Source organism: Trachypithecus francoisi, unplaced genomic scaffold (genome assembly GCF_009764315.1).
Source record: "Trachypithecus francoisi isolate TF-2019V2 unplaced genomic scaffold, Tfra_2.0 Lachesis_group0, whole genome shotgun sequence".
NCBI lineage: Eukaryota > Metazoa > Chordata > Mammalia > Primates > Cercopithecidae > Trachypithecus > Trachypithecus francoisi.
In genome coordinates this window covers 62,501,099-62,513,391 of record NW_022681453.1, presented here as the reverse complement: position 1 = coordinate 62,513,391, position 12,293 = coordinate 62,501,099, and the positions used below count along the sequence as shown (strand labels likewise).

The window sequence follows — 12,293 nt, the reverse complement described above, 5'->3', positions numbered from 1 at the left end:
CCCAGATTTCATCTATGCCATGGATGTGAGCATGACCTCCCTCCATTAAGTGGGGGGGCCTAATTGGCAGGAATTAGTCATGCTCACCTGCATTGTGCCCTAGACTTCTGCTGTCATCTGCCTCTGGGTCCTTTAGAGCTAGCTTTCCTTTCTAGGGCTTCAAAACAAAGCTTGGGACAAAAAAGCACCTCAGAAGGGTGTATGGATCCATTAAATTAGTCCCAGGTGGCCCTCACCAAATTGCAGCCAGCAACTGGGAGGGCAGCCCCTCTGTTGCTTCCCTATCATAAACAGGTGAAGATGTGGGACCAGGTCCTCCCCAGACAAGGGAGAGAAAGGGAGTTCTGGGAACTGGGGACCTGGCCTAACAAGGTGCCTCCCAAGAGGGAAAAACCAATAGGAAACCTCCCTGTATTTGCAGGACTTTATGGACTCCTGACATGGTGGAGGAAAGAGGAAAAAAAAACAACATAAGTGCAGGGGAGAGGAAGGTACCTGGGGAATCCTCTTGCCCTATGCATGTGGGTTCTTTCAATAGAGGAGAGAAAACTCTCAATTGTTACATCTTCCTTGCTTCTAAGAACAGACAGATACAGCATTGTTCTGATTTACATTCCTGATGACTAAGCCATGTGCTCCTGCTACTCTGTAATATTTTGTATGTGGTTTGCAATAACACCCTTAACATTGTATATAAAGAAGAGGACAGCAGCTGGGGCAGTTGTGAAAGAAAGTGTGATAGGTAAGACTGGGGGTGCTAGTGCCAATACTCTAGTGGGTGGTCAGGAACTGTAGTCCAGGAGCCTTTGGAATTGTAGCCAACATGGAGTTGTAGCCTCAGCTGGATACCCTTAGTTGCCCCAGGGCCTCCCTCCAATCCCACGCAATGGGTAGACCTCCATGAAGGGAAATTGGATTGGAACAAAACCCAACACCCAAGGGTGGCAGGAGATTGACAGTGTCCTCCCCAGCAAGCCGGTCCTCTGTGTCTTAAGTCTGGTAGCCATGCTAATTGCTTTTAACTGGCTGACAGAGGCCCCATGTTTTTCTTTCATTTTGGATATTGTGGTGTTTAGGGATTCTGATAAAAGGACAGAAAGCAGCAAGTCTGCTTTTACTTACCCTTCCCAGATGAGCCCCCACAAAATGTCATAGGATCCTTTTCCTGTGGAAACCTCTATGGCTGGTCATGCCTTTGCCCAACTTTTGCTCAACCTACTGGATTTGTTTCACCCACTCAGCCAAGCAGGCTGCATTCAGCTTACATCACCAGCCCAGATCCCACACTGCCAAGAGCAAGCCAGGCTTGGAGTGGTGAGCGGCATGTGAGTGAGCAAGTGTGGGGTCCGGCCACTGCGCATAGCCAGGCATACCAGCTGCTGTGGCAGGGCAGGCAGCTCCAGGCACCAGCTCCGTGCAAGGCTGTGGCTGGATCAGATATACTGCAAGCAGCTTCTTTTGTGGGCACCTGCATCTGGACAAGGGGAATGCCATGGCACCCAGAAGCTTGGAGACACCAGGAACTGCAGAGCCCCAAAGAGGGTGTTACAGCCCTGGAGCTCTTGTCTCCTTCTTATTGCACACAATGTGGTGAGCGGGAGGGTGTTTTTCAGTCCAGTTTGTGTTACAGATCTGTCAGTTCTGCCATTCAGTGGGTCCTGAGATCTTGTCCCGTGTCCAGGAAGAATGGAGTACATGGCCCACTGTGGAGTGAGCAACTTTATCGAGTGGAACTTTATCCAGAGAGGAACTTTATCGAGTGACAGAACAGATCTCAGGAAACCCAAAGTGGGCAGCTCCTTCCAGCAGGCAGGTTGTCCCAGTGAGTTTCCAGCTCTCAGCAGAGAGAAGACCCATAATGGGTGGCTCCTTTCCACAGGCAGGTCTGGGCCTGGCTGAGAGTCTGAGCCTGGCTGAGGCTGAGTTTTTTGTTTGTTTGTTTGCTTTTGAGGTGGAGTCTCACTCTGTCGCCCAAGCTGGAGTTCAGTGGCATGATCTTGGCTCACTGCAACCTCTGCCTTATGGGTTCACGCCATTCTCCTGCCTTAGCCTCCCAAGTAGCTGGGACTACAGGTGCCTGCCACCACACCCAGCTAATTTTCTTGTATTTTTAGTAGAGATAGGGTTTCACTGTGTTAGCCAGGATGGTCTCGATCTCCTGACCTCATGATCCGCCCAGCTCAGCCTTTCAAAGTACTGGGATTACAGGTATGAGCCACGGTGCCCAGCTTAGGCTGGGGTTTTTATGGGCTCAGAAGGGAAGAAGTGCATGCTGATTGGTCTATGGGTGGCCATGAGCAGGCCTGGAAAAAGCACCATAATTTCTTACTCTGGGTCAGACTTCACCCAGATCCGGCAGCCTGGCTCCCAGGCATTAGCCACCCCTGACTTGAAGGTGGGGTTTCACTGGGGACCCGCCCCTTCCTGACAAGGAATCTGTCTGCCATTAACAAGCTGTCCATGGCGCCCAGGCTGTCCACAGCAAGAGGTGCCCATAGGCCTGTGCCAAGCCACCCTCAGCCCCCACAGCCCTCCTGCTGTGCTTGTTGGTGCCCAGAGTCTGGAGGAGGCCAAGGTGGCGGGTGGTTGGTACATCAGTGCCACCCTGAGCATGTGCACACTTGACTAGATTGTGACAGTGCCCAGGCTGGGTCACAACTTTGCTCCACCATGCAGCAGGCACCAGGAGTGGGGAGAGGCCAGGGAGTGGGTGCAGGCACTTTCAAGCCTGCCAGGGAAGGGGGCCTCCTGGGCTCCTGAGAGTGTAGGGATGTTGGGGTCTGGAGCCATGGCTGGGCTATTGCAGCTGCACCTGGGAGCATGGGCTCCTGCCCTGCCAACTTGGTAGGGGGCGAAGTTCTTATCTGATCCCACTGGCTTTGCACAGCACACAGTACCAGCCACACCTTCCCTGCTGCAGCTGGCATCCTCAAAGTGGCCACTCCAGATAGGCTGTCATTGCCCTCACAAGTATAATGTATCTTTCAATGGAATTGGCTATTTGCTGGAAAATATTGTAATAAGAAGCAGAGAAAAGACTGTCCACAGCTTCAATTTGGGTTTATTGTCCTTCCTGTGGCCTGAACATCTTGTGTTCCCAAAGTTCACGTGTTGAAGCTCTAATGCCCAGTGGGGTGTTATCCAGAGGTGGCACCTTTTGAAGGTAATCAGGTTTGGATAAGGTCCTGGCAGTGGAGCTACAACGGGACTCTTGGTATGTGGGAATGAAGGGACCAGCGCTCTCTCTCACTCTTTACTGACTGAAGGATACAGCAAGAAAGGGTCTGTCTGTAAACCAGGAAGAGGGGTCTCACCAAGAATGGAAATGGCCAGTACCCTGATCTAGATTTTCCATCCTCCAGAACAGTGAGAAATAAATGTTTGTTGTTGAAGCTACCCAGTCTGTAGTAATTTATTTTTCTGTTTGTTTGTTTTGGGGGGCGGCTGTTTAACGAGCGGGGGACAGTACAAAGGAGCAGTCTTCTCTCCGTGGGAAAAGATAGGAGTACCTGGCACGGGGCTTGCTTGGGGAGGGAGCAGCTTCTCAGTTGGTTGGGGGAGGGGGAGGTATGTTCCCTGCACCTATGGAAGGGAGGGGGGCCTCAGCATTGGAGGCATGGGAGTTGGGGGTGTACCCCAGGATTTGAGGGGTAAACTCCAGGAGGCTGAAGATGGACCCCAGGAGCTGACAGATGGACCCCAGGAGATTGGGGGTGGACCTCCAGGGTCTGAGGGTGCATTCCTGGGTCTGGTGGGTGCACTCCCAGGGCCTGAAGGTGAATGGCTGCCAGATGCACCCCTGGGCCCTGGGGGTGAACCCCCACTGATGGGGGAGGATGGACCCCTGGGGCTTGTGGGTGGACTCTGGGGGCTTCAGGATGGACTCCAGGAGCTGGGGGGTGGATCCCAGAGATTGGTGGGTGGACCCCAGGGGCTGGGGGATGGATGCCAGGAGCTGGGGGGATGAATCCCAGGAACTGGGGAATGGACCCCAGATGTGGGGGGTGCACCACTGGGGCTGGGAGGTGGACCCCTGGAGCTGGCAGGGGCAGCTGGGGTAGTCCCAGGGGCCCTGAGGGTTCAGGCCCCTTAAGGGGAATGGGTGGCAGAGGCAGGCCTCCTGGCAGGGGTGGTGGCAAAGACTCGGGCAGCGCTGGCCGAGGGGACAGACCGTTCGTCAGCGGGGGTGGAGGCTGCTTCACCCCAGGGGTCTGGTGGAGAGGCTGGGGCTTCCCCGTCTTAAAGTGGAACTGGAGGAAGAACTGCTTGGTCTCCCGGTTCCAGTGTGTCCAGAATGTGCCTTCCGCCTTGTTGATCTCCCTGCTCGGCACCTTGAAGGTGATGGTCTCATAGGGCTCATCGGCCATCAGCAGGTAATGCCAGCACCAGTACAGGGGCTTCATCCTCTGTTCATATGCAGACATGAAGCAGTGGCACAGCATGATGCCCTCGGCGATCTCAAAGTAGTCGATCTGGAAGAGGAGGCTTGGCTGGCCCATGTCCGAGTCCCTCTGCTTGGTCACTTAGTTGCCTGGGTGGCTGATCTTCACAAACTTCTTCACCTCCGCCTTGACCTTCTCAGGCGAGGCTGGGCAGGGGCCTCCTTGGCTTCCTTGGCTGCTCGTAGGGCCAGGTTGGTCTGGTGCTTCTTCCCCTGGGTATGTGCCAGATAGCTCCACTTCTTGTTGAGAAGCATCAGGTAGAACTTGCATTTGTAGGAGCCCAGGTGTTTTTTCATGAAGTATGGGTCCTTATTGATGTCGATGGACTCCAGGGCCAGCTGCCAGAGGTGCTCCCTGCTGTCATGATTGCTCTGGAGGAGGAGGCAATGCCCTTGCTCCCAGGCTTGCCCCCAGGGTGATGCTGGAAGTCGATGGTGACGGCCCTGGGGCTTTAGCAGACTGGGAGACACTGGAGCCCGAGGCTGCACTTCTGCTTCCTCAATCGACCACCACCACGACTTCGCGACTTTGTTTGGTGCACCTGTAGTAATTTGTTGTAGCAGCCTGGACTAAGCCTGTCCTCAGTATCTTTCACCAAATCTGTTATCTCCTTGGCACCAGGGAGGCATCTAACCTTAGTTCTCAAAATTCAAGAGGTTAACAATCATCAAGCCTGTATACTATGAGCCTTTGTATACTGCAGCTCACTTGTCATTGCTTCTTCTCCCGTCCTCACCCTCTGTAGTCTCCTCTGCCAGAAGCTGGATCATTGAGAGTGAGGAGACCATATTTCCCATTCAGCCTCTCCCACTTCTGGGTATTCCTTGTTTTTCTCTGCATCCTGCTCTTGCCCTTAGAGTTGGTTGATCCATCACAGAACCATTGCATGGGCCTTTCAGAACCCTCACACAGTTCTTAGAACAATCTGTCTTCTAATTAAGATATAAAGAAGCACAGGCTCTAAGACCAGATACCCTGACTTTGAAACCCAGCTCCACTACTCACTAGTTGGTTGTCTTAGCCAATGTTTGTATAAGACTAATACCTTGTTAAACTCCTACCTTAAAGTTTTGGTATGAATTTTAAGTGAGCTAATTCACATAAAGTACTTAGGACAGCATCTGGCCTATGGTAAGCACTCAATAAGTATTTGGATAACGTCTCGTTATGTATTCCTCTTAACAGCCCTATAAAGTAGAGATTAATGTCTCCATCTCACAGACAAGAAAAGTAAGGATGAGGAATAGAATGTGATTTGTCCAACGTCACAAAAATGGTAAGGAGGATAACTGAGACTTAAATCCTGGCTCATTTACCTCTGGTGGTAGTACTTTTTCCACAATGAACACTGTACAATGTTGTATTGTTTTTGGTGGATTTTGAGGGAAGGAAGAAAATAGAATTGACTTAACTTCATCATCTTTAACTACAAGTTCTTTTTTCTTTTTGTGCCCATGATGAATACATCTTAAAGCTATGAATTTTCCTCTAAACACTGATTTGGCTCCCCATAGCAGTTGTAATGGTTGGCTATCATTGTCATTTATTTCTAAATGGTTTTTATTTTTTAAGCAAAAATTTAAAATCACTTTTTAAAAATTAGATTGATTTTAATTTTCTCTTTGAAATGCAGCAGTTATTTAGGAGGTATGTTTAAATGTTTTTAAAGGGATGGATTTTTTGTTGTCACTGTTGATGCTACGCTTTATTGGGAATTTTCAAATTTATTATCATATAGACCAAAAACTTGGATTCTTTGATTTCTACTTACAAGTTATTAAGATCCTCTTCACAGTTTAACAGCAATTATTTTCTGCCAATGCTTCTTAACTGTTTGTAAAGAATGTGCATTTTCAGCATGTTACATACAAAGTAGAAGCTTGAAATTGTGTCATTTACATTGCAGAACCCTTACTTATTTCTTGTTTTCTTTATATGCCAATTTCTAAGAGGAGTGTGTTAAAAATCTCCCACTATGATTACAGATTTGTTAATTATTCAATCTATTTACTCATATATGTTTTGGACAATGTGGTTGGCTTCCCCAGAATTTGTTCCACCTCTTCTCTATTACATCATTTCCAAGTGTTTGGGATATTATTGAGTCTTTTCACAGCACAATAAACCATCGTAATCTTGGATAATTGAAGAATTTCTCCCCTTTATTACAATTTATTTCAAAATTTTCTGCATAAGCCAAATCTAAGACAACCAGTCCCTCTCATCCCCCTGACTGGCCACATGGATTAGTTCAGTCATGGTCATATGACCTAACTTTGTCCATGAAGATTTAGCCCAGGAATTGGTTTTTGTTGGTTGAAATGAGAGATACCTGTCAGGCTACATGCTAATAGGGCAATGTTTGACTCCAACTGCTTCATCAGCCATCCTCTGATCACAAGGAGAGACGGCAGAAGATGAAATTAATGCCCTGCCTGAAAGCAAGGATGAGAGAAATAAGGAAAGTGGGTCTCTGGGAATGTCATTGAGCCACTGGATCAGATTCACCTGACAGCTGCTCTGTCTTTGGACTTTTGTGGTCCATTGAATTCCTTAATTATGTCAGCCAGCTTGAGTTGCATTTTTCTATTACTTGCAACCAAAGCATCTTAACAAATAAATATATTTCAAGGTTCTAATATTAGGTGAAGAAAAATTCATGACTCATAATGTCTTAATGAATTAAACATTTTTCAAAAAATATTATTATTTGTCCTAGTTAATTAGCACTTTAGTCCTTAAATTTTTTTTTCTAAATACTAACATGACCAAATCTACTTTCTTTTGTTAGTATTTGCATACCTATCTTTTTCTAGGCCTTTCAATGTAAATTTGTCGTTTTCTTCTATGTATATCTCTTAGGACAGGATATGGCCTAGTTAATCACCTTTTATGTCTTCTAAGTTCTTAATTAATTGAAGGCAGGTACAATAAATCCGATGATAGAGCCAAGAACATATTGCAACAGAAGTAGATTCGTGGTTGCCTTGGGCTGGGGGTGTTGGAGGGGTGAGAAAATAGGGAGGGTGAGAATGGGAAGTGATGGCAAGGGGTTATAGAGTTCATCATTCATTTTGAGTAATACAAATGTTCTAAAATTGATTGCGGTGATTGATGCACAGTTCTGTGAACATGCTAAAAGCCATTGAGTTGTACACCACTTTCAATGGGTGAATTGTATGGTATGTGAATTATGTCTCGAAGCTGTGAAAAAAGAAGATATTGAATACATAAAACAAGAATAGGATGCTATGGAAAAGAAGCTGTTATAAAGCCAGAAAATAACTCTTGTAAATTTGAAGTATTATTGTCAAAATGTGTGTGTGCGTCTGTGTGTGTCTGTCTGTGTGTGTGTGTGTATATATATATTTAAACATCTTATGTTGCATTTTTTCTGTAACTTGGAATATTAATAGTAGTATTTGAAAAAATACATATACACATTTATTTGTCTACACACATGTGTGCACATGTATCTATGTCTATATGTATAATAAAATTTCCCACAGTATGGGACAATAAGGTAAAAAGATTTTTAAAAATGAGAGAAAAGATAAGAAAGCAAGAAAATCAATGCATGAGGTTGAAATATCTAATAGACTCAAAAATAGAAGACAGAGAGAAAGGGACAGAAATAGTAAAATAATAATATAATAATAGGAGACAATTTCCCAGAACTGAAGCGCCTGGGTTTTCAGTTTGAAGGGAACTCAAATGCCCAGCATAGTGAATAAAAGAAGGCCCATGGGACATCAGCACAAAATTCCAGAATATCAAGAATAGTGGAAATATCCTACAAGCTTCCAAAATAGGTGGATGTAGGGAAGGAACATTTTGGCATCAGCTGCCTCATCAGGTACTCCAGCTGCCAGAATAAAGTGGAGGACTGCCTCCAAATTTCTGGGGGAAAGGAATTTTGAACCTAGACATCTAGGACTAGCCAGCGTTTAAAGGCAAATAGATCTTTTCAGATCTGAAAGGACTCAAGGTTGACCTTGCACACATTTCGAGAAGTTATTTGGGATTTCTCTCCACCAAAAAGGGGATACACCTTGAGGAAGGGCTCCAAGAAGAAAGTGAGTCCATCCTAGGAGGATAAGGAGTAGCAGTCCTTGGGTGACAGCCAAACAGCAGTTAGAGAGTGACCGATCCAAAGAGAAGGAGGGAATTGTCCAGGAACAAACCAGAGACTGTAGAGCAGCCTCTTCTCGTCGGTGGGGGCAGTTTGCCCAGTGGAGCCTATCCTCAGCTGATTTCCAGGGTCTGCAAGGGTGACTTTCCAGCAGGCTGCCTTCCCAACACCCAGCCCTCAAGGGCAGATGGTGGAGAAATAACCCACAGACACATAACTACCCAGCTGGAGGACCTTGACCAAGTCCAGGAGCAGAAGAATGAAGGAAGAAGCAGAAGAAAGGAGGTGAGCAGGTGTATCAGTTAGCTGTTGCTGCATGACAAAACACCCCAAAGTTCAGTAGCTTCAAATAACAACTGTGTCGTACTGCTCATGAGTCTGTGGGCTGGCAGGATGCTTCTGATCATCTGAACCAGACTCAGCAGGGCTCACTCGGGTATCAGCTACACATCAGCATCTGGGATGGCTCCGCTGCTGCTGAGTGGTATCTTTCATCCTGCAGCAGGCTAGCCCAGAGATCTGAAAGGAAGAGGAAGCATGCAACAACTGTTACGGCCTAGCCTCACAACCTGAACCCCCTTACTTCTGCCATGTTCTGTATACCAAAGTTAGTCACAGGCCAGCTCAGATCCAAGGGGTGAGAAATGCACTCCGCATCTTCACGGGAGTTACTGCATAGTCACCGGGCTGAGGACACAGATGCAAGGAGGGCTGCAAAACCACAGCCCCACTGTTGTAACCAACCTACTATGGGGATGGAGAGTAAGGACTTTTTAAAGGTAGCAAAAGGTTACTTCTTCTACCATGTGGGATCTCTTTTCTTTTCTTTCCTTTATTTTGGTCAAGACAGAGTCTCACTCTGTTGTCCAGTCTGGAGTGCAGTGATGCAATCATAACTCACTGGTGCCTCAAACTCCTGGGCTTGAGCAATCTTCCTACCTCAGCCTTCCAAGTAGCTAGAACTACAGGTACATGCTACTGCATCTGTCTGATTCTTTTTTTGTAGGGACAGGGTCTCAATATGTTGCCTAGGCTGGTCTAGAACCCCTGGCCTCAAGCCATCCTTCTGTCTCAGCCTCCCAAAGCACTAGGATTACAAGCATGAGCCACTGCACCCAGCCAGATCTTTTTTCCTCTGTGACCCGGGCAGAAATGGACCATTTCCCAGATGAGAAATCTAGACCTTCTGTGCGGTGCAGACATTGCCGTGTTCATTTCCTTATATTCCACATATAACGAAGTCTCGGGGTGGTCCCAGGCTGGAATTCAGTACGTGGCTGGAGCACAGCATTGGAGGGGAGACTCTCCCACTGTAGCACATGGTGGCAGCCTAGGGCTCCAACTAAGGCTGTCAAGAGAAGGAAGAGCTAGTCACCCACCCGCGCCTGCTTCTTTGCTGAAGTTGATCTTTCCAGAAACCAAGCATGGAGGTTCTGAGGGTAATGAAAGTGCCTGCTCAGGCGGAAACTTAGAATTATGCCAGCTGCTCCCTCGTCTGCAAATGGAGACCTTAAGTCACCTTGGAACAGACTCGCCTTATTATCTCTGGAATCTCCTTAAGTTGTATAAATGCAAGGCAGGCCGGCACTGCTTTTTTTTTTTTTTTTGAGAAAGGATGCAGATTGACCCTCGCTTTCTCTGACTTGGAAATGTCTGCCCTTCCAAAGAATCCTTAATATACAATGCCAGGGAGAAGGGGGCGGCAAATTCACCCAAGGGCCAGGAGCCTGCCAGAAAAAAAGGGATTTGGGACTCTGTTCTCTTCTTTTATTGTAGCCAGAGAGGTCCCCGGTGGGAAGGGTGGCCAGGCCCCAGAGGGTACCTCTCTGCGAGAGGACAAAGTCTGGCTGGCGGTGGCCTAAGCAGCCATGCAGCCTCGGGTACTTACACAGGTTGTGGCAGAGGCTCAGGCCCTGTGAGCAACTAGGCATTCAAAGAGCTGTCGGCTTACAGCCTCCGGGAAACACCTACCTCTGGGGTTCTTGAACAACTTGCGCGGCCGGGAAGCTTGCACGCTCAAGATGCAGGATGCCTGTCAATCGGAGCAAGCAGGCGGACGAAAGGAAACCATGAGGCAGGAGATGGGCCCCTCTGTGTGCGCGACTGGTCTCGGCCCTTTGCTCGGATCCTAGCACTCAGGACAGCTGGCCTCACGCGGAGGTCCTCTGGTTGGCCTCTGCCTCTCCGACTCCCCCACCCCTTAGAACTAAGGCCTCTGGCTCTGCTCTCCACAACCCCACCGTCCTCTCTCTGCACCGCCCCCACCCCATCTCAGGGCACAGGACCTGGCATCAGTAGAGGATTCTTGCTCGAATTCGGTGCACGCTGAAGCATCCTGCAGAACCCATTTCCACTTTCAGCTGCGTGGGCCGGCAGGGACGCGCTCTTCCTCGCTGGCCAGGCAGGCAGTTCCTTGGGCTGGACGCAGGTACCTCCCCGCCGGGCTTCTCAGAGCGCCTGGTCGCAGCATGCACTTCTGAAGGCCGCCGCGAGGTGGCCCTGCGGCTTCTTGGGAAACACAATGTGAGGTCTCCTTTCAGAGGGTCTGGCCTGGGATGCCCATTGACCCGCGCAAGCGACGGGACGGGGCACGTGCCTCCCGGGCGCTGTCAGTCGGCCACCCACAGGGACCCAGCACCGCCAGGGCCGGCTAGTCCTGCCCAGAGTGGTTCTCAGGGAAGCTGTATTCCAGTTCAGTGCCTCCACCTCCAGGTCTTGATTTCCTCTTAAAATAAGCAGGATGACACAGATTACGAGGGAATGAATAAGAACACACGCTATGAACTCTAAAGCCGGGCAGAAATGCCTGTTGTGAATGTCGGGATGAAGAGGGAGAGACGAACCCAACACTGCTCTTAAGGAATGTCACCTGGGGGCACTACTAAGACTAACCATACCAGCCCAAGGCAGGCTGAGGCTTGGGAACTGTGAGAGGCTCCGAAGGCATCCTCCTAAGAGAAACATAGAAACTAACAAAACTAAGCGCTTTGGAGCTGGAACTCGTTGAAGCCTCACATCTGCCTCTGATTCTCTACCTTAATTATCCCCATTTTGCAGACGAGGAAACTGAGGCCCAGGGAAGCTGTGACCTGGGAGAGCCCTCATGTTAGTGAGTGGGCAGGAGGAATGCAGAACTGTAAGTGGGCAGAGACACTGGAGGGAGATGGGATGGAGTGAGAGAGGGCAGGAAGGTGAGAAGGATGCCTGCAGGAGGGAAGCGGGCAGCATGGGGCTCCTCGGCAGCCCACAGCTCCTTCCCTTCTCCTCCCAGGAACTCCATCATGGCCCCATAAAACTGGGGCCTGCACACTGGCCTCTCAGATTTGGTTCCTACTCACTTGCAGAAACCACTTCACCCATAAGATTGTATTTTGTTCCTCCACGACAGAAGTATTGTCTGCTGGTAAAAGATGCAGAGTTATAGTTATTGGACGTGCAACTGGTTTCTGCAAGTTCTGATATCTGGAGACAGATCAGAAACTGGGAGTCACTGGGAGCTGAGTAACTTGATTATTCCACTCCATGTGGTTTCAATAATACATTTATTTATCTCACAGCGTTATTTGTGCTTCTCATCCTTCAACCATGATGTGTGGAGCAGCTGAGAATTTTCCGAGAGGAGATCTGAGTGTGCTGCTTCCTGCCTGTCTTCCTCCTTTTTTAATGAGTACAAGAATTAGTGGCTAAATAAAATCGACCCACAGGATAGATGCGTACGA

The 12,293-nt window shown here is 48.6% G+C and overlaps 1 pseudogene; it reads right to left on the bottom strand.

Moving 5' to 3' along the window:
• Nucleotides 1–3,544: 3,544 nt before the first annotated feature.
• LOC117078198 lies at nucleotides 3,545–5,330 on the bottom strand (annotated as a pseudogene).
• Nucleotides 5,331–12,293: the final 6,963 nt, after the last annotated feature.